The 20,918-nt window shown below is 43.0% G+C and overlaps 1 long non-coding RNA gene across 1 annotated transcript in view; it reads right to left on the bottom strand.

Moving 5' to 3' along the window:
* LOC122775415 overlaps window positions 1-20,918 on the bottom strand; it is a 96,466-nt gene that overhangs the window by 32,684 nt on the left and 42,864 nt on the right. Inside the window, exon 2 of the long non-coding RNA XR_006361103.1 lies at window positions 10,400-10,627. This is a non-coding gene — a long non-coding RNA (uncharacterized LOC122775415). The remainder of the gene's footprint in view (window positions 1-10,399; window positions 10,628-20,918) is intronic.

Raw genomic sequence — 20,918 nt, 5'->3', positions numbered from 1 at the left:
CTCCGGCGCCACTTTCCAGCATTAGCCCCTATCACTCCTTTCATTCTTTCATGCCTTCCCTTGTTTTCTTTCTTGTTTTTGTCCCAGTTCTAACACCCCGACCTGCCTCAGATCCTGTTTTCTCCTCGCTCAGCTGACTGGCTGGCACACCTTCCCGAGGACAAAGTCCCCCAGGGAGAAAACGCTCGGAAAAAACAGGCACGTGCGCGCACATCGGAGCACATATGTGATCATATGCAAACACAAGCATGCGCATACTTCTGTGATACGTGCACAGGTAGGCAAAGCCGCACCATACACACACAAGCACACACTTCCAAAGTCCTCCAGCGTCATGCCTTCCCACCCTACACTTGATAAACCCTTGTGTGAGCCTGACAAAGCAGGAGAGGGCACTCAGCAGCCTTTGAACACTGGAGCATGTTGCATAAGGCAGCTCACTGTACCAAAATGGACTGCATTCACACGCCGAACTGCGAGGCTGTGCAGTCATCGCCGTGTGACTCAGACAACATTTTCAAAGAATCATATCTAATCATGACGCACATACTTGTGCTTGTTCTTCCGACTGTAAGAAATGAACGATTGCAACAAATTCTTTCTTTTTGACATTTTTGAGAAATCGCCGAGGAGGTCGATGCACTCTTTAAATGATTCAAAAATGTTTGTTTCAGAAAAAAAAACATGTTAACAACCTAATCAGCATGCAAATGTTGTGTGTGTGCGACTTGTGAGATAAACAAATGTCTGCTTCCTCAGATCATGGCGGGGTATTTAAATGTGACAGGGAAGCGAAACGCTGCAACCAACTACTACAAAACAATATTTTAATATTGTTCAAGCTTTTCTATTTTGAACTTGTTCTGCTATGGCAATCGTCTGACTGACTTTGATCATAACACAATATAAAACTACGGAGATTCAGGGATTAAGTCGAGCTCCACAACTCTAGCTGTGACAGCCGATATGCTTGGTTGCTTGCCCGTGTTTCATCTTGAGCCATGGTTCTCAAACTGTGGCACGTGTACCATCAGTGGTATGGTCGTTGGACCAGAAATACTGTTCTACTGTCATGACTAAATAATAATAATATCTTATCTTAATACATTTGCCTCCTGTGAAGAGTCTGACTTTGCTCGACCTATTCACACCACTGTATTTTAACGTTGGCGATAATAGTGTGACTTCAGGATTCTTAATATTTTCTCAGGTGGTACTTGGTATAAAACGTTTGATTTAAGACAAGACAGGTACAGGCCATCTGTTCTTTGTGTGCCTCTTTTGGTCAACTTCACAGTGAAGTCACAACTCCAAAATGTCACCCAGCTCATGTTGTTTCTTCTAATTAAATCACGTGTGGTATTCTAGGAAATGTGAGATGGAGTCTGTTGTGAGTTTCACTCATACTAGGGAAAAAGAAATGTCGGGCTAACTTCCTGTTGCTTACTGCTGTTAGCATTCCCTTCCCTTCCCCGTGTTCTTCCTCAGGAGAGGACCTCCTCTTTGTGGAATCATTGCTCCTGATATTTGCAGGTGCCTGAGACTTTAAACAACTTTAATTTAGACGCAGGCGTGTCAATTGGCAAATGTACTATGTCTCAAGTCGCACTGTAACTCACTCACAACAATCATTTATATTATTGTTTAAAAGCATTTTCCATCGTCACATGTTCACTGGAAGCATCCTGCTTATCATGCACGCATTAGCACAACTCTGTTCCGAGTATCAAGATCCACAAGGAATGAAAGGAGAAGTTGTTGAAGTTCAAAGCAGCAGTTTCCAGCCCAGAAGAGGAAACCAGAGCGCTCTGTTTGCCATTGATGTCATCGCCAGCAAACCACACTTCAAACTGGTAATAAGGGCAGCAGGGGTATTTACTACAAAACACAGAGGGCCTTATTTGTTCAAGCCGCACACCCCGCGTGCGCCTCCATGCTTCCACTGACGCTGTGCACTAATGGTTCCCACATCAGACTCCCTCAGTAGCCTCAGTCACATATGACCGCCATGCATCACCATCTCCATCCACCTCACCCCCAACGGGCTTGGTCAATTAGTACGTAGCATGGAGGGCGCAGAGCAGGCTTCCGAAGGGGGGGCCTCCTGGTGAGGGATGTGAACGTACCGGCTGAGGAAGCAGAGACGCATGTACTGAAGAAAAAAAGAGTCCCATTTGGGATGCAGTGATACTAATCTGACTTTAATTTAACTGGTAAAATGTGGACGTGAGTGTATGCATGTGTGCTTATATGTGTGTATAAAGATAGGGGTTGAGGGAGCCCCGCACGGAGTAATTGAGTCCGTATTTTCAAACAGCCCAGACCAGATCTTGACTCAATCACGTCTGGCCCCATGGATGGGGTAGACCGGGGTCTACATCTTTGTTTGACAATGTGTATGCTGAAGATTGATTTTCTGGTTCCAGTGGGAAAGGAGCAAATGGATGTGAAAGGGAGGAACAAGATTATGCATCACGGGGAAGGATCGTGCAGGAAAAGTCCATGTGCTGAACTGACTTCTTTTTCTTCTGCTTCTGACGATGGCATTTTTGATCTCCTCAGTACTTTGTATTCTTCTGTATTCACACAGTCATGACACAGTCTAAAAAAATATAAGACAAAAAATAAAATAAAAGATAAAATATCCACTTGCATGACTCCAGCTAAATTCTGGTGAGAAACCTGCACAATAACAGCTTCATCTGGCAAAAACCCATTTTCATCAGTGTAATTGTATAAACTGTTGTTTTTTTATTACCCCAGAATGAGCTTTTTATAGCTCTACACAGGCCGCCATTTTGGACCACCATGTTTTTCCAACAGCCCACAATGGACAAACTGAACATACTTTTAAATTATGGACATTTACATTTTCAGAAATGGATAAGGCAACTATGCCAGTAAATATCGTACAGAGGTGGAATAGAGAGAGTTAGGTGGTCTGTGATATAGACAAAAAATAAATTGTGGTTGAATGCCCTAAATTTCTACAGAAAAGAAACAAATAACCACATACGCTATAGTCACGTAGCATTCATTTCCCTTTTCGGGTTACATTCAAAGTGAGAAGCTCAAATGATGCTACTGTATGAACAGAATAATATCGTTCAACCGTGATACAAGACACATAATGGTGTTTTCAGGGGAAGTAGGATGCAGGGTGTAAACAAAGAGGATGCAATGCAACTCACCACTAAAACCTACCAGTGTGAATGTAGCTCAAATGTTGTGTTCATCATAATTCATTTTAGGAAGGAATAAGAACTAGCTAGTAATAAATGTTTTCTTTTCTTGAATAAATCAAACAATGAAAACTTATTTTTTTTCCTCTTTGGTAAGCTGAGCCACATTGTTTTTAATATATTTTTCCCTCATGATCGACCATATGTGGATAAAAAGCAATCCGCTGCTTGTCTATACGTATTCCTTTTGCAGATGTGAATCCAAACATTACAATTATCTATTATTGTCATAAATTTAGGAGATTGTTTATCCTCTGTGAAATTTCAGTATGCACGCTCTATCCATAATTTCTGGCTGCATCTGTTTTTGTTTTGTTTTTGTTTTTTTCCCCCTGATGCCACTGCCACAGCAGAGCAACTTTGGGTTTTAAAGGAAGTGGAGAAATGAACTGCACACACTTTCCTTGTAGGCACAGAATTAATTGCGTGCAACGATGACAAAAAAAAAATAAAAAATCCTTGGCATTTCTCAGCTCGATACTGTTGCTATACAGTATTATATCTTCTCCACGACGAGAGCTGACACACATAACATGTTGCCATGCGGAGTGCAATTATAATCACACAGTCAAAATGATTTTCCCTGTGCATTCTTAGCAATCTCCATTTCTCCACCATCTGATCTCAAACATATGATCAAAACCAACACACAACATGGTTTGAGTTTCACATCTTTAGGGATCGTCCCACACTCGCTGGGAAACTGAATGTGCGTGGGTGGGTGTCTAATACTTCCAGTTCAACTGCTTCACTACCTGTAGGCCTTGGAGGTTTTGTTCCCTCCTGCATTTGATCTCTGCTCAGTTGTGGAACAATGCCTGACCTCAGCCAGACCTGATAAAACATCCCCCACCTACCATTTCTCTTGCAATTAACATGCTGAACATGTAATTCACAACAGGATGATCTTGAGAGTCATATACAGTAAAGCCTCTATTAAATCCAGGCACCGTATCAGATTTCAAATGCTTGGTGAAATTGCAGTTCACTTTGCACTACAGGAATGCGGCGCAGATGCAAGTACTCAGCAGATAATGTGCAGTATACAATGTGAAGCCAGAAGAAGTAAATATTATGCAAAAGGGGTTACTAGTTTTATGTGAAGTCAATTAAAACTGAAAAAAAAAAAGAAAAGAAAAGAAAAGAAAAGAAAGACTACAAGCGGTTACAAGGATAACATGAGGATGAATACATGAATGCATGACCTAAGTTTCCCATACTGGCAAGAAACATATGAAATGAGTTTTCCACCACTGTGATGTCAGATACGACAAAATTCCATAACATCCTGAATGCACTGTTCACTCAAGAATTGGATGGCTGTACTGAAAGGGGGTACAGATCAAACGCGGTGGCCTGGGGCCGATTAGATCCAATTCCACTTTGTTACCAAGGCCTGCATTTATTTGCTGAGATTTACCATACAGTAAAGTCAGACATAGGCCTTGCGGATGAGGGCCCCTTCTTTGGAGTCTCCCCAACATATAAGTGGACAAAAGAAAAAGGGGCCGATTGTAGATGATATAAACGAGCCCGGGGAGCATCTGACTTCCATTGCTGAGCTCAGCTTGTGTGTTCCACTTAGCCACTGTTTTTCTGAGGAGATGCGCAGCACAAGTCACCAAAGCCCCACACTCAAACACTCGTGATGTCATTGAGGTTCTATCATTACAGGGTGCAGATGATGCTGCGCTGGGGCTAGGTTAATTCCCACGCTTGTTTCTGCAAACTTTACTCCAGGACAAATGATGCCGAGGAGTTTCCGGCTGACATTGAAATTGTGTGAGAAAAAGAGAGGAAAGAGGACAGATGAAAGCCAGGGGGGGAAGATTTGAGAAAAAAGTGAACCTCGAGACAAGATTGTGACGTCTTTTTTGTGTGTGTGTGTTACAATCAGTACTGCGGCATCACTCTGAGAGCATCTTCATTTCTCAGATGAGGGCAAGCGCAGATATAGTACCAAATATGTCGATTCTGCAGTCTGACTAATTTAAAACACTTATTAACAGAAGTTATGATTGCACTACATTACATATGCATAATGAACAAAGGTGTGTGTGAGTGTTTTTTTTTTTCCAGCTGACTTTTACAGACTTACAATATAAGTGGGTGTTAACTGTTAGATAAGCTCAATTGTACTGCGCCACATTCATAATGTGGCTTTCTTGAAACATCTGAGCACTTGGAATGAATTCTTCACTTAAGATAAGGAGTATAGGTAATCTGGTCCAAATAGGCCATCTGCTGTTCCCACAGCCAACAACAGAGGCTAATAACATGCTGCATCCAATCAGATTGGACCAGAGTCAGCCGAGATAAAGGCGAAGCAATAAAATGAAACAATCTGGTGCTTTGACACTACAAGGAAGAGAGCTTGCTATTTCGCTGCTGGGCCGGGGGCAGGAATGTGCTCTTTGAACCAGCTTTATTTAACAGCGGAGCAGCATGCGCACAGCACGCCCCGAATCTCCGAGCTGGCCCAGGGACCGTTTGCTCCTGGCGTGGGTACGTCAGACACAGGGCAACCAGGTCAGGGAGCTGGCATCCTCACCCCTGGCACAAGTTGCTTCCCTTGGGGGCGTAGGGGCTGACACCGAGCTCATGGGGAGCACCAGACAGACAGGGGCCTACCAAACAGCTTGTGACCATAACCAACAGTGGCCGAGAACAATGAATGCAATTATTTACAAGAACACAGTCCAAGTCTCTTTTAGTATCTGCCTATTACGCCTGTTTACTCTCACTCTCCTTGTGCGGGGCAGCATGGAAGGGCTGTGACCCTGTCGGTAAAGTCGTCAGCAGGACCTTTTCATAGTGCCCAGGGCGACCGTGCTATTCATCCTCTACTGCCACCAGGCCTCATCAGCATCCAGATGCAGCGTCTTCCCTACCAACTGCACATTTTGATGAAAAGTCAGGGGGGAAACGAAGCAGAAGCAGATTTTTCAAGGTTTTTTGAGCGAGAGAGAGAAAAAAAAGAGCAGCATAAAAGAAGAATGGGGTTTTCTTTAAGGTGCAGTGTTGAGGTAATGTGGAAAAGATCCACCAAGGGTTCAAACAATAATACAGTGGTGAATCATTACTTTCATGCACCATTAGGAAGGAATTTCTCTTTCTTTTGGTTTTTACTGCTGAAAACCTGGTACAGGCAGACAAGTTTCTGTCAGCACTGTGGCTGAGAGTTGTAAGGGGGGGGAACCGAGAGCAGAAAACTCTGCCCAAGTACAAATATTATACATTTAGCCTCATAAAATCAAATCGTAAAGTACAATTTAATGTAATAGCTTTTAATATGACATATTTTTTTACATAGTATAAGTGATGACTGGTGTCATTGACGGAGACTCCTTTACTAATAGATTAAAAAAAGGATTAACGACCATTAACACCAATTGAAGGTTGAACTCAGCAAATTTTCCATAGTCAGAAAGCGCTGCTTTGGGTTCGAGTGTGTTTTCTCAACATCTGCAGATTCACAGTCAAGACTGGCAGAAAGCAACGAGCAGGCACGATCATTACAACACTTAAAATCACGAGTATTTCTCTTTTGACAGATTTAAATATCAAAATATCACTGATAATCTTCACCTGTAGCTTTACTTATACTTCCAGTCCCAGTGTGAATGCCCATCCTCGCTACCACTATCTTACATTTACAGACACCAATTGACCTAACCTTCATGTCTTTATCACTGCCAGAGCAAGGTGTAGTACTGCACAGTTGGAGGAAACACAAGCAGGCATGGGCAATAGAAACTTCACACAGAAAAACCTTAAACTGCAGGTTCACACCCAGAACCTTCTTGGTGTGAGGTAACAGCTCTAACCACAACACCACTGTTCTGCCAGGTTTAGATATGTCCTACGGATTTGTTGAGATTTCATGTCACAAAAAATTTGAGGTAACAGTCCGTTAGAAACAAAAATGATGAGCTGTTCCTGAGCAGAAACGTCCGTGTTTCATGCATCGACTTCACATTGACATTGTTTTATAAGATATTTGATCTGTAAGATCTGACAGGAAGCACATATCACCTGCTGTGGCGGCGTTATTGTGACTGAAACCGCAGCGGAACAAGACGATTTCGTTATCCGTGCTAAATCAACGCCGGCTGAGCAAACAACACACACACACAATGTGGAAAAACTTGACTTATTTATACAAATACAGGGGCCCAAATACAGTAAATACAGTAAGTTCAATCTCTTTTCCCCATGGGGCTCTTCGCTGTGGCCCTTTAGGAGTATCCAGATGAAGAAAGCGTGGAGTGTGGCAGAGGGTCCTTCCATAAACAATAAACAACAGTTATCTTGTGTGCGGCCGTCTGTGTCGAGTGGCACATGAAGCCAAGCCCAGCATCTGAGAGGCGTCTGCTCTTCTTTCCACCATTGGTCTTGTCTCTTTCAATGGCTTATAAAAGTGTGGATGTGTGTGTACACCCAAGGGTGTGTGTCTGTGTTCGCAGCACAGCACAGGGCTCCTCTGTATTGTATTCTGAAGCTGGCTGCAAGTAAAAAGGCAGAATTAAGAGTGGCGGGGGCAAGAGCGAGGGAGCTGCCAGCACACTGCAAAACTGCAGGGAGCTCCCCTAGATCCCAGCTGCCCAGGACTGGCTGAGAGCATCAGGCGAGTGCCAGGCTTCCTCGGCCCTCATGGAGGTCGTCCAGAGAGAGTGGGAGGAGTGGGAGGTACACATCAGAAAAAATGCCAAAAATAATGTCTGGGCCAATATAAAGTCGGCCTTCAGGGAGAGAAAATGCTGACATACACGAGAAAACCTCTTTCTACTGGCAGGTGAGACACATCAGGGGCAATTTGTTTTCAGAGAACAAAACAGAGTTTTCAAGTCATAATTGGTTTTATACAGTGTTCATATTTTATGAAGCACTGGAACATAGGGGCAAAGAACTTCCTCAATGGCCCAATAAAATGGTCTTTCATTATTGGTGGCCCGATTGCCTCTCCCTCTCTTACATGGGCTGGCAACACAGTGGAAGACGACGTTTATCTGGAACGGTTTAATGCATTATTTGTCTAAAAATCAAGGGAGTGAGTTTATTTTGAAGATAATTATAGCTTTTGTTGTGTCGATGGCCAAGATAAGCAAGGGTTCCGATCCATTAACTGATTGTGCTTTTTCTGGCAAATGCCAGCACTGAGTTTGTACTGCAGTATGCCGTGTAGGAGTCCTGGCAACGAGCAAGAAGGTCCTACCAAGGGGGTCGGTCTCCTTCCACTACAATACAGAAATCAATCAATTATTTTAATATGAAAAATATAAGATTTTTTAAAACCGCCAGTATAAAACAGTTTTTAGTATGACACATAAGGCTTTATCACGAAGACTTCACTTCCCACCCTTCTGTCTCTACACTGGCTTGACTACAATAACATGACTCAATAAAAAAATCCAGGCCATTAAACATATATATTATTCAAACCATATGTAAAACCACTGCCTGATCAGACTCTCCGCACACCCCGAAAAAGGAGTAATAAAGTACAGTGCGAGGCAGAATGTCAGCCCTCAGGGTGGAAGTTCTGCTGTAAGCCGTAATAATTACATCGCAGGCCTATGGAAATCCCCTTGCTGGTGTAGACACTTTTGCCCTCTGAGCTGACCCAGGAACCGGCTGGAGCACTCGTCATGGCACTTGGCAGACGGCAGCAATTTTTTCCACAGGTCCTCAGAGAAAAGCCCTTCCTCTGTAGAGGCAGGTAATCACAACAGGAGCACATCCCCGCTACAGGCGAGGCCAGTGAAAGCACGCCTGCTTTGTCCAGTCCGGGAGAAGTTCGGAGGCTATTTCTATGCGTTGTGACAGAAACAAATGACCCCCGTGTCACACTGCCTGTCAACCTCACTGCCTGCTGGGGAGCTAATGTCAGTGGTGTTCGTCATTGTGTGTTCCCGCCCTGAGGCCACCGACAGGAAGTGAGCTCCACGACAACAAGGGGGAGAAATCATTTACATCTACAGACTCTTGTGAGGGCGCCAGGAGACTCAATATAGAGGTGATGAAAAGCTCAGGAATGAGAACGCATGTGGCGTATTTGGCACGCGAGACCCTTTGATTCAACAGACTAAAATTAGAGCGACATGTGGAAAAAGAAACAGATATACTGTAGTGTAAATTCAGGCCTCTGGTGGACTCCAGTCTCATAATACCTCCAGTTTCCTGCTCAGCACATTTACAGCATTATCACCAACTAGACGGGTCTCCAGGTGTGCTTCCGGTGTCAATGTTGTGACGTACCCTGTCTGTGGTTTCCATTGCTGCACGTTTTCCTCTGGAAACCTGGAGTTCATTTGTAATGTCCAGAGGGGGCCATTTGGATGCATTTCACAACCAATGTTGTGACAATGTTCTCTCCAGCACCTTATCACCGCTACTGGAGCTACCCCAGAAATGTATTTATGTCAATGTCAGAGATGCGTATTGCTGGAAATATGCACAACTGCCGTAGTACATGTTTTATGGTCTGAGAAGTGTCATATTTTGGGGAATCAACATTTGGGTTTTGCAAAAGCTGGAAATAATTTAGAGCAAAATATGGAGGGATACATGGCCATTCGTACATAAAAAAATACATTCAACATACTTTCAATGCAATTATTTCATTTCAGTTATGCATTAGAGGCGAGCATGTTAGCAAACATCATAGAGGTTGTTTGTTTCACTGCTGAAACAAACAAACAGCTGAAACACTGCTGATGTTACACCAACTGCCAACAGTTCCCACAGTCTAAACAGGAGGTCCCAATTTCAGTGGCCACCAAATACTTTGGTGACATAAATGTGGAGAACTTAGCAACAGTTCTCATGCCAGACCACTTTTCCTCTTATCCACAACTGTGACTGATCTGAGTGATAAATGGTCTTGTGTGTACAAGCTGACAGAAAAAAAAGAAAACTAATTTCCTCCGAAGGCTGAACACCATAAACAAACCCAGAGCAGGTATCGAGGCTCAGGTGTCTGACTGCGGAGTCTTGCTCCTTGCTTTCATGGATGAACGAATGAATGCAGACCTACAGACGTGCATTCATATGAACCCTTTAAAATTGAAACCCCCAAAAGTGTCTGTGTCCAGGTGACAACCAACGGTGTACAATCAAGATGACAAGCTTGAAAAGAATAAAGCCATATGACTTACATTGAAGGTGATGGCGATCCGAAGACGAAGATCCGAACCTTTAGTCCTTTTAGTCGTGGTTAGCATGTCATCTCTAAACGTGGCTCAATATCTCAGACAGCCTGACCCCCAAGCATGAGGTCGTGTGTAGGGCCACAACAGGCCCCTGGGTTTTCTCGTGCTGCTTCTTTTCTGCTTTCCAACATATCATTCCACGTGTCTTCAAGACACTGGTGTTTGACTTCACATCTGGATTAAAGAATACAGAGGGCAACATTTAGAATACACACATTGTCAAGAAAACTGTCTCAATCAAAAATACTTTGCTCAACATATGCTCTCATTTCCATTTTGATGTCTGTCATCCGGGCCCTGAGAGGCCTCTGTGTACACCCTGTGGACTCCAGATGCCCACAGTGATCGGCTCCCTCTTAACCAGACCTAACAGGACTAGCCCACCATGGCATTGGCAGCGGCACAGTCAAGCTGACAATTATTATCTACATCACTGCCCTTGCTAGCAAGCTGACGGGATGGGCAGCATTTGTCTGGCTACAGAAGACAGTATCTGTCTGCCTGTGTGGGGTCAGTGAGGACATCCTGATCCCCCCCCCTACCCAATATTAAGCTACATCAGGCTCCTTGGTGTTGTACGTCTGGAGACAGAGAGTGTCTCTAAGATCTTCGTGCTTTAAATAGAAAGCACAAAGAAAGCAAAACTGTTAATAAACAGCTGTCCTATCGTAGACAGAGAGGGTTGCAGGCATGTGTTTGCAGGAAACCCGATTATAAACGACAAGGACTGCGGTGTGATTCATCCTGGGATCTTCTGATTATGTGTTCTCCAAATCCTCCTCCACCTCTCCTCTCATTACTGACTGGTGTACACCAAACAGTCACCACCACCATCATCTTTCTTTTCCTTTTTTGAGTCTTTGCAACTCACTACTCAGTAATGACAAACCTGCTGTCAGTGAATCTATGGCTGTTTTGATTTCCTGAAGCTCTGGCCACATCATTGTGTACCTTTATGACTCAGCCACAAGTCACTCAGCTTTCTGGCACAACCAAAACGCCCTTCCTTTAAAACTGACTCAACTTCATACAGGAACCATCATTTCTGCCGCTGTCAACAGAGACAAGCTTTTTAAAGACCTTTGTGACTCATCGGGGAGAAGGCACAGAGCAGGCGGTATAGGCAACATCTTAGAGAAAACAATAAAATGCAGATAATGACAGATATGGCCTGTAACACAGATGGGCCAGGACTGTTTTAGACAGACACCCCCCTCATATCAGTCAGAAATTGCAGATTTCAAGCGCGCTTCCCTTGAAGGAAACATGAGTGGAATTGAAGGATCAAAGAGGGAAGACTTATGGACTTACAGTACATTATAGCCTACAGATGGTGCAAACTGGTGTTTTGGTGCGGTGATGCAGACAACTGTGTACAATAATTCATACTCTTGGTCATATGGGGAAATGGGTTTTTAAATTCTATTTATGAAAGATCCTTTCCTCTTGTTCATCATGTGACCTTATGCTGCCTCGCACTACATCCATCCACTGATATTTAACAGTTTGGCAGAAATTATTATTAATAACTAAACGGTCCCACATTGCCAGACATAATGTACCTCCTCTGTGCCGGGTCAGTGCTGGAGAATAGTCCGGCGGCAGCTGTTCTGATTTTGCAACACAGAAAAAAATAAGAACACTGGATTGTTTGTATGTTTTTCCTGCAACCAATCACAGCCATCTTGAGTGGTGCTAAGACCAGGATACAGCAATTATGCGTCGGGGTAACATGTTGTTGTGGTGGATCATTTGCACGTGGGCAGGTGATCACGTTCCGTAAAATGAATCAAGGAAAAGTCACCAAACAGTACATTTTAAATTTGTCTACTAATCTATTTTTGTCAGAACCCCGGATGCTAATAATCGGAGAACGAGGCCACCATTTTAGATAAAAATGAAACACATCAGCTACAAATTAAGACCTAATTGAACCCAACTGTTCTTCATCGTGTGCCACAAGTATAGTCTTTTAAGAGGCTTTGAGGTGGGGAGATCCACTATTCATCTAAGTGACATTGTTTATTTATTTTATTTATTAATGCGTATGTGTAAGATCTGAAATTTGTGAGCTAAAATGACATACACATATTTGAAATAGACAGTTACCTCATTCTGCTTGTTCTTACTGTAGCAGGAGAATGCCGATGAGTTTCCAGGGACCGAATGCAAAAGTTGACAAATGAGAAAAGCGAAAAAGAATGGCGACGCATCAAAGAGGATCATTTGTTCAAGTGTAACCATACTATGGCAACCGGAAATATGCGGAAGAAAACAATGAGACAAACATCATCTGGGTCCACAAGAAAATATTCTGCAATTCAGTGAGATGCGACACCCGCGATAACCCTTCCCGGTCTCCATCTACAATCTTTAAGCGCCGAAAAACATCAAAGCTTGGAACAGCGCCGCATTCTCAAAGTCAAAGTGACCACTTGTCTCAACTTGGACGAGATCCGAGAACGTTTCTGACATCGGTGTCAGCGAGACAGACAGGCTCATTCAGACAAACTCGCTCCTTCCTGGCTCGGTTCTCTTGTTCTCACAAGATCCAGTGCATTCATAACCAAACAGTGGTCAGCAGCACAAGAGGATCAAGGACACCAAAAGTCTGTGATTCATAAGCAGTGCCAAAGGGTTTTCCATAATACACAAGACTACATTACAACAAATCAATACCTTACAGCTGGGAAATATAATTCATAGCTTTAGTCAACCATTGTTCCCCGATGCACTCCCCTTGTGAACTCGGTGTCCTGTAAACACATGAATGCTGTTCTGTTCTGTTCTGTTTGGCTTTATTCTATTCTTGTGGGTCTCTGGTAGTCACTGGAGAATGCTCCAACCCTGACACAAATCTTCTATTTACACTTAAGTTTATTTAAAGGAAACGCTCTGGAACTGATAATTGGGAGGGGGAAAAAAGGGATATACATAGTGGCTCAAAAATAGCAGTGAGATGGCAAATGTAGAAGGAAATAAAAAATAAGAAGAGGTAAGAATAGAGGGCTGGAGGATCAGAAACACCACATGAGTCGAAGGCAGCGGAGCGTTCTCCACTGGTGTCCCTCTTGTGGTGTCCCTCAGTGGCAAATCTTGGGCCCTGTCTTGTTTCCTGTCTATATCCGCCGTTTAGGTCATTCACTGTCTGTCGCTGTAATATACATTATACAATCAGCTTTTCAGCCAAAGAGCCGATAAAGCTGTCGACTGTGTAATACATCATATTGTATGGAATCTGTTCCCGCATACATCTTATTACCAGATGTACGCGGGAACAGAGGAATCAAATTAGTTTTCCTTTGTCCCTCACAGGGTCTATCAGCTGTAGATGAAGTGGAGTTATTATCATTTCCCCTTGCATTATTTGTGAATAATTTGATGGCATAAATACAAACCATTTCGTTAATTTGTTATTTTGTTTGACTTCCTACCGCTCCCACGTTCACACATACATATTAATAACCTTTCTTTTGATCTCTCTTGGTCACATTTCCGCCCTGTTCCTGGACATGTACCCTCGACTATGTGTCACTCTTTCTTTTCTGCCTCTCACTGGCCCCTGGCACCGTCTTGAATATTCATAACTATCCTCTGATGAGCATGCTAAATGGGTGTCAAGATGATTTGGCCACATGACAGAAGTGGATTGTCTTTGATAAGCCCCGACTTCAGCCACAACAAGGCAGCAAAGAGGAAAAGAGCCACAGAAAGAAAAGAGACATTGACCCTGTAGGGGTTTTTGGGTACCGAGTTGGACCAATGAGAACATCAGACCAGGACCGTTGGTGCAAGGCCTGGTCAGAAATGGAGAGGTCAGTAGGGGGGCAGACCCCTGCAGTGGCCCTGGGGGTGAAAGTCATTGTCACCAGGCTTTAATGGGTCCTAAAATTCCTCAACTGACCAAACGATTGAGAAATGAAAGACATTTGTGATTCAAATAGGGCCTCTGGGGGATCCAACACGAGGTCTGCTGTTGGAAAAGCTTCTCAGAGGAAACAAACACTCTCACTGGTACCCACAAGGATCAGCCAACCTGGTCCCCGTTTTCACTACAGTTTCACATTTTCATATTTTTACATCACAAAACTGTGGGATTTAACTTGATTTACTTTGACCTGGGAACAAAGGCAAGCTTCCATTTCAAGTAGAAATTATTTAATTCGTTTGCCCATATGGCAGAGTGAATAATTCAACATTCAAATAGTGGTGGAAAAGAAAGCATCGTAGCACAACTTTGGTGTTATTCCTGCAACGGAATGGCGTCCTTAACTATGAAAAAGTAGTTGTTTTTATGAACAGCATGTTTGTGAAGACCTGCATTTCTTTATCTACAACTCTAAATAGAGGGGTCACCGTGCAATTTCAGAAGGTAATAGCTTCCCTTTGTTTATTTATTATTCTGCTAGTAGGAGTTTGGCATAAACTACAAAAAGCACCTCCAATCTCAACAACAGGAAACACTGATTTTGTGATTTGATAGCCCCCATGGGGCAAGTCCAACTTTCCTATAGGCAAACATATACACAAAAGCAACTGAACTGTTTGCCTGCATAATGTTAGACTCCATGTTCCTACATGTCCAGGTCTGAACAGAAACCCTATTATCATATGTCTTTGAAGGTTCTCAGTCATCCAGGTCATAGTCATCTTCTGTAGGACGCTGTATAGGTGGAATCGCTATTATCATACATTGATTTAAAAAGGTATTGGTTTTCTATGCCTGATGCGATCTTTAGAAATCAGTGCAGCCGGATGATATACTATACTGCAGATGTTTTGTGGCTGATTTGTTTGGCGAATTTTCTTTTGTTTATCATTATTATTATTATTATTGTTATTATTGTTGTTGTTATTGATAATAATAAATAATATAATAATATAATATAAAAAATATATAAATAATATAATATATAATAATAAATAATAATAATAAATGTTTAATAATAACAAACAATACATATCTTAAGCTGAACACATTTGGTCCAAGTCTTTCATTTGCATTCTGTTTCTGCACTTCAACACACTAAATATTAAATGCATGAAACAGCTCAATAAAACAAATGATCAGATAACCTTTTGGATAAAAAAAAAAACCCTAAGCACACACTTACAACAAAAATAAAATATGCAAAATACACCTCTACCAATTACTAGATCTACCTCTAGACACCAATTTAATAATAGAAGGAAGGAATTTAATTATCTGACTTTATTCATAAAAAGCAAAAGCAGAGGTCCCAGACACAGATCTTATACTTTAGCTCAGTTTACAGGCAGAGTTGGAATACCTCTGGTTGTTACATAAATCTTCACATCCCCTGGGAGGCATCAGGGGCTGGCACTACTTGCATTGTTTCATCTGTCAGCGCTGCAACCTCATCTAGCCTCACTGGACCCAGCCCAGCCCTTTACGGTGGACAAAGCCCCGACGACCACCCTCGAACCATCTTACTCGACAACCTGCCACTGCCACCCCACATTTATCAGGCTCATAAAAACATGCTCATGCACACGCACGCATGACAGAAACCTCAGTGGAAATCACAAACCTGCTCACTAATCTTCCCTAAATCTGCCCCCCATTTTGGCTTTATCTGTCCTTTGTTATCAATGCTAGAGCTGGAGAATGGGAGGAGGTCACAAGGGTAAGGCTTCTTTTCCAGCATCTGCTTAAAAAGAGGGGGGTGGGTGGGCAGGAGGAGAGAGCTAGGCAGGACAAGGGGCCTCCCCTTACTCAACTCCTAAACCCTCCGCGCCCCAGCCCCCTCAACTCTGATATATTTGGAAGTCTTTTTTCCTTTTTCCTTTCCTCTAAAACCCAAATAAAGTGTGTGATGGATGAGTGAGCAGGGGGCAACACCTCCCCCATCAATCTAGAGCCAGCCGGGTCTAGGAGGGAGGGGCGGGTGGGGGCTCCAGAGGAAGCAGCAGCATGCACCCCATGTCTCCCTTATGTACACTCACTGGACGCACACATGCACAATGTATTTAGCTGTCACACACGGTGTGCAGAGACACCCACGCATATGCACACGCACCTCGAAAAAGCACGTGCACAGTGCAAACACGCGACAGGGTTGCAACAAGTGATGAGCGACGCTCCCAAGCGTCGGTGCACGCAACCCGCAGCTCCACCACAGCACAATTAAACAAGCCTTTATCAGCTCCAATATATTGCTCTCACAAACAGAGGGACACCCCCTATGATTACAGACATTCTGATTACAAAGCAAAAATGTGCAATTGCCATATACCAGACAGGAAGGACAAGTGAAGAGAGGAAATTAAGAAGAATGGATGCAGAGAGAAAGACCAGGAGGGGTAAAGTAAAGAGTGTGGGGAAAGGAGAGACCAAATGGTCCTGGTTAGTGGCTGCAGCAGAGAGAGAGAGAGAGAGAGAGAGAGATCTGAACAACAGTCAGAACACCACCAGCACAAGGAGTGAATTCCAAGAGAGTGTCGTCACCTGGAGCAAGGGAAAGGCAGGGAAGTGGTTTTAGAAGAAAAAAGAAAACCCTAGTTTAAGCCTCTGGGTAAGTCAGTGGGTGGTTTGCTTGGTGGCGTTGTATATATAGTAAACCCTCTCTCTCGCTCTCTGTATATGTTTATATACAGCATGTGTGTGTGCGTGTGTGTTTACACTCACACAGTGGGCATTCTCATGTACATACGGGGACGTGATCGGCATCACTCATTTAGAAGCCAGACACGGTATATGGAGTATAAACTGTGGAGGTGCAAAGACCACACAAATTCCCAGTGTGCAAAAATAATACGCTGAAATAATAAATGATGCGATGACAGCCGTCGCATGAGTATATTATGGCATGACGATGAATATAGTAGTAGTTAGTTGAGCGAAGTACACAGCTCACCTGCACATTTTTTTCTGAAACTGATTTGACGTGATGGCGTTCGTAAGCTTAACGTCTAAAAACACTGTATCATGCACAATTTACGCCACAGCTTCAGACTAAGTTTTTGCATTGGCTGTACTTATTGATTTATTGATTCAACGTGTTGCCTTTAGTCACTGTCAGGTTTTTTTTTTGTCATTTCCCACATGCAGTACATTCATACTTATGTAAATGACTCTGAACAAGAGTGAGGTGAAGGTATATGTTTGTCTTGAAGCACAAATATAGCACAGTGTGGTCAACTGTTGTGAGTTTACTGTCTCACTCAGTTAACTCTGACTTAGATGTGACATGCATGCGGCCAAAGGGCACCACCCTGAAAACAACACGACAGCCTAATACTTAATATTATCTCTATTTATCACCCAAAAAGAATCACTGTCACGAGGATCCTTTTGAAATGTCTGAGTTACAACAAAATGTCCATTTTCAATTAAACTCAACAAATGTTCATTGATATTTGAATCATTCTCCATGCATGGCTTCCTGTCTTGACAAAACCAAAAACAATTACTTGATTAATCGATCACTAACGTAATTGTCGACTATTTTGATAATCGAGGAATCAGTTTGATTAAACCAAGATTTGTGATTGTATCAGCTTCTTAAATGTGAATATTTTCTGGTTCCTTTGCTCCAGATTACAAAGAAATCATTAAAAAGTGATTTTGGTTTATGGACAAAAAAATGGCTATTTGAGATCGTCATCATTTCCAGGTTTGACTAACACTGATCAGCATTTTTTTTATGTTCTCTGACATTTTATGGACCAAACATTACTCAATTAATGGTGAAAACAAGCGACAGATTACTCAATTATGAACATAATCGTTAGTTGCAGCTCTAAAACACACTGATCAGATACAACATAAAACAATTCACCTGTTTTAATGACGTGTCTTTCTGACAAGTGTACAATTTGAACCCTACTCTATCCAAAAACACTACTTGGTTAAGTCTAACCCTTAACTTAAGCTTAACCACTGACCAAAAAAACAAAAAAATCTGCCCCAAAAGGTGTCCAACATATGCAGGTACACAAATAGTTGGAATGGTGTGTGTGTGTGTGTGTGTGTGTGTGTGTGTGCAGTGCCTCTAACCAGCAGCATTGTTGAGGTTGAGCTCATTTGTAGCCTCTATAGCCTCCAAATCTGTGAAGATCCAACTCATATGTAGCCAAACCAGACTCTTCAGACTCCAGACAGTTTGATGTGGGGACACAAACCTTGTGTTGTCATTGTTGTTGTCATTTTTGTTTGTGGGTCATGTGAGGGCTTCCGGTAATTTCATGCCACAGATTGTCAAGTGTGTGGTTTCCTAAACTATGGTTTTTGGATACAAAATAAACGGCAGGCCTTTAGCCGTTGGGCACCCACATGACAAGATAACGCAGCATGTTGTTGTCCTGAGTTCCAGGCCTGGACAACAAGAAATCCTTTACGATTCCCATCATAGCAAACCAATTACACTGCACAGATAGTAAAGTCACAAGTCAGCAATAACGGAAAATGAAGCCACCGCCAAACTAAAAATATGGGCTATCACCAACACATAAGGAGCTGAGCTAAGCATAGCTGCACACTTCTGACACAGTGAGAGAGATGGATAGATAGAGATAGAGAAATAGAGTGAGAGAGATAGCCTAACTAACAGCTGTGAACATTTTCCATTTGAAGTGAAACATTCCTGTGTGCTCATGGTCATGCACACTCCAGCGGGCTTCCTCTCAGCTCCATGTGGTATTTGTCCCCAGCTAAGATCCAGAGAGTGGGAGAGTGAGCTGCAAACTTTCCCAAGGATACCATCCAGCCACATGCCACTCCTGCCCTCCCTCTCAGCTGAACGGCCCTGCTTTCCTCTCACCCCACCCGTTATCTCCCTCTGCCACCACCTTACCTTCCTGGTCACGTTCCATAAGAATTGACTCCTGATCAGAGAGAGAGAGAGTCTGTATTCTAACGACGTCTCCCATGGTCATGACCAAGTCTCTAAATAACTCTCTTGTCGGAGTAGTGTCACAATTAGCCTTGCCAACTGTGTGTGTGTGACTTTATTTAGGGTAAAAAAATATTGGCAATTTTTGGATGGATTGGTTTTAAATTGTGCACAACTGTTATCTTATTCAATGAAACATCGCACCATCTAGATTATAAACTGGCACAAAATTGACGATGATATTAGGTGATACCCTGAGCTATCATCTTGCACCAGTTTGAAGTTGACATACTTTGATCATTGTTTCTCTAGAACTATCACATGGTTTGGCTTAAAAAAATGTACACAATTCATTTATACCGAGATAAACCCCACTCATAGTGATCATTAGCATTACCATTTGCCTTTGTGAGCATATTATATGGACTCTTCATTCCGCTGCCGTCAGAGAATGGAACAGCAGTTTTCACTTATGCATATTTGTGACATCTGTGGTGTGAGAATCTTGATAATGTGAGAGTATGTCATCAGTCGTTTTGGTTCACAAGATCCAGAGTAAAATAAAAGAGGAAAGAAGGTCAGATGAAAACTCAACGCTGAGACAAGAAGTGTGTTAACTTCCTCCATTGTGCTCCCCTCACACGGTCATTACCAAGATGCTCTAAAATCCAATGACAGCGTCAATATGTAAATATCCTGTAAATGAGCTCAAAGCTATCATGCGGTACAGTGCATCAGATGGCACTATGTATGTTTGAGCTGCACACTGCCTGTGTCTGTAATAAATGTTGTGGTGGCCTTGCCCTATACATTTAAAAAGTGGAAAAATGACTTTTCCTCTGCTATTTATGGCTATTTCGTGCCATTTTCCCTTCTCCCTCCCAAGGATCTATTCCCTGCCTGAACTCTTTTTGGACAATCCTCAACAACTAAAGCACTCGTATTGTTTGTTTTCTGAATGTTACACATTATTCCGGTGTATTTCCTTCCAGGAACATTCTAACACTTAGTCCCAACTTTTCCGCCCGGGGTCCAAATCCACAATAAATAGCCTGGGCATCTCTCAGCTCTCTTCACCACCTCATGGCAGTTACAGTTGTGACTATCATGAGATACAGTATATGTGTGTGTGTGTGTGTGTGTGTTCTCAGGATCTTGGCTGTGCTTGTGTGTCCGCAGGATTTTGGGTCTCCAGTTGTGTGGGTAACATGATGCTTCAAGCCCAGCCAGTTGCCACAGATGGTAAGAGCACAACAGCTAAGCGCAAAAAAGGAGAGCGAGGAGGAAGTGCTGTTATCACCAGCTGGCTCGGTGGCTCAGCTTGAGCAGTTGGTAAGACGAGTGCAGCAACAGGAACGCGTGGGTGTGCATGTACGATGGAGGCCCCCAAAGTCTGAGAGGGTGTGAGGAAGTGTGTGCATGTGTGTACATGTATGTTGTGTCTAGGTGCAGTGCATCCACATCTGCCTCATGAGTGGGTGTGAGTGTGTGTGTGTGTGTGTGTGTGTGTGGCCTTTAATGCTCCTCAACGCGGTGGCCCACACATGACGTACTTGTAGCCCAGAGCATTTTCTTCGACCTTCATCTTGTTTGTTTGTGCAGCCTTCCGA

The sequence above is a fragment of the Solea senegalensis genome, linkage group LG10 (assembly GCF_019176455.1).
Source record: "Solea senegalensis isolate Sse05_10M linkage group LG10, IFAPA_SoseM_1, whole genome shotgun sequence".
Taxonomy (NCBI): Eukaryota; Metazoa; Chordata; class Actinopteri; order Pleuronectiformes; family Soleidae; genus Solea; species Solea senegalensis.
The sequence above is the reverse complement of the archived record's forward strand: the minus strand, read 5'-3'. Positions and strand labels throughout refer to the sequence as shown.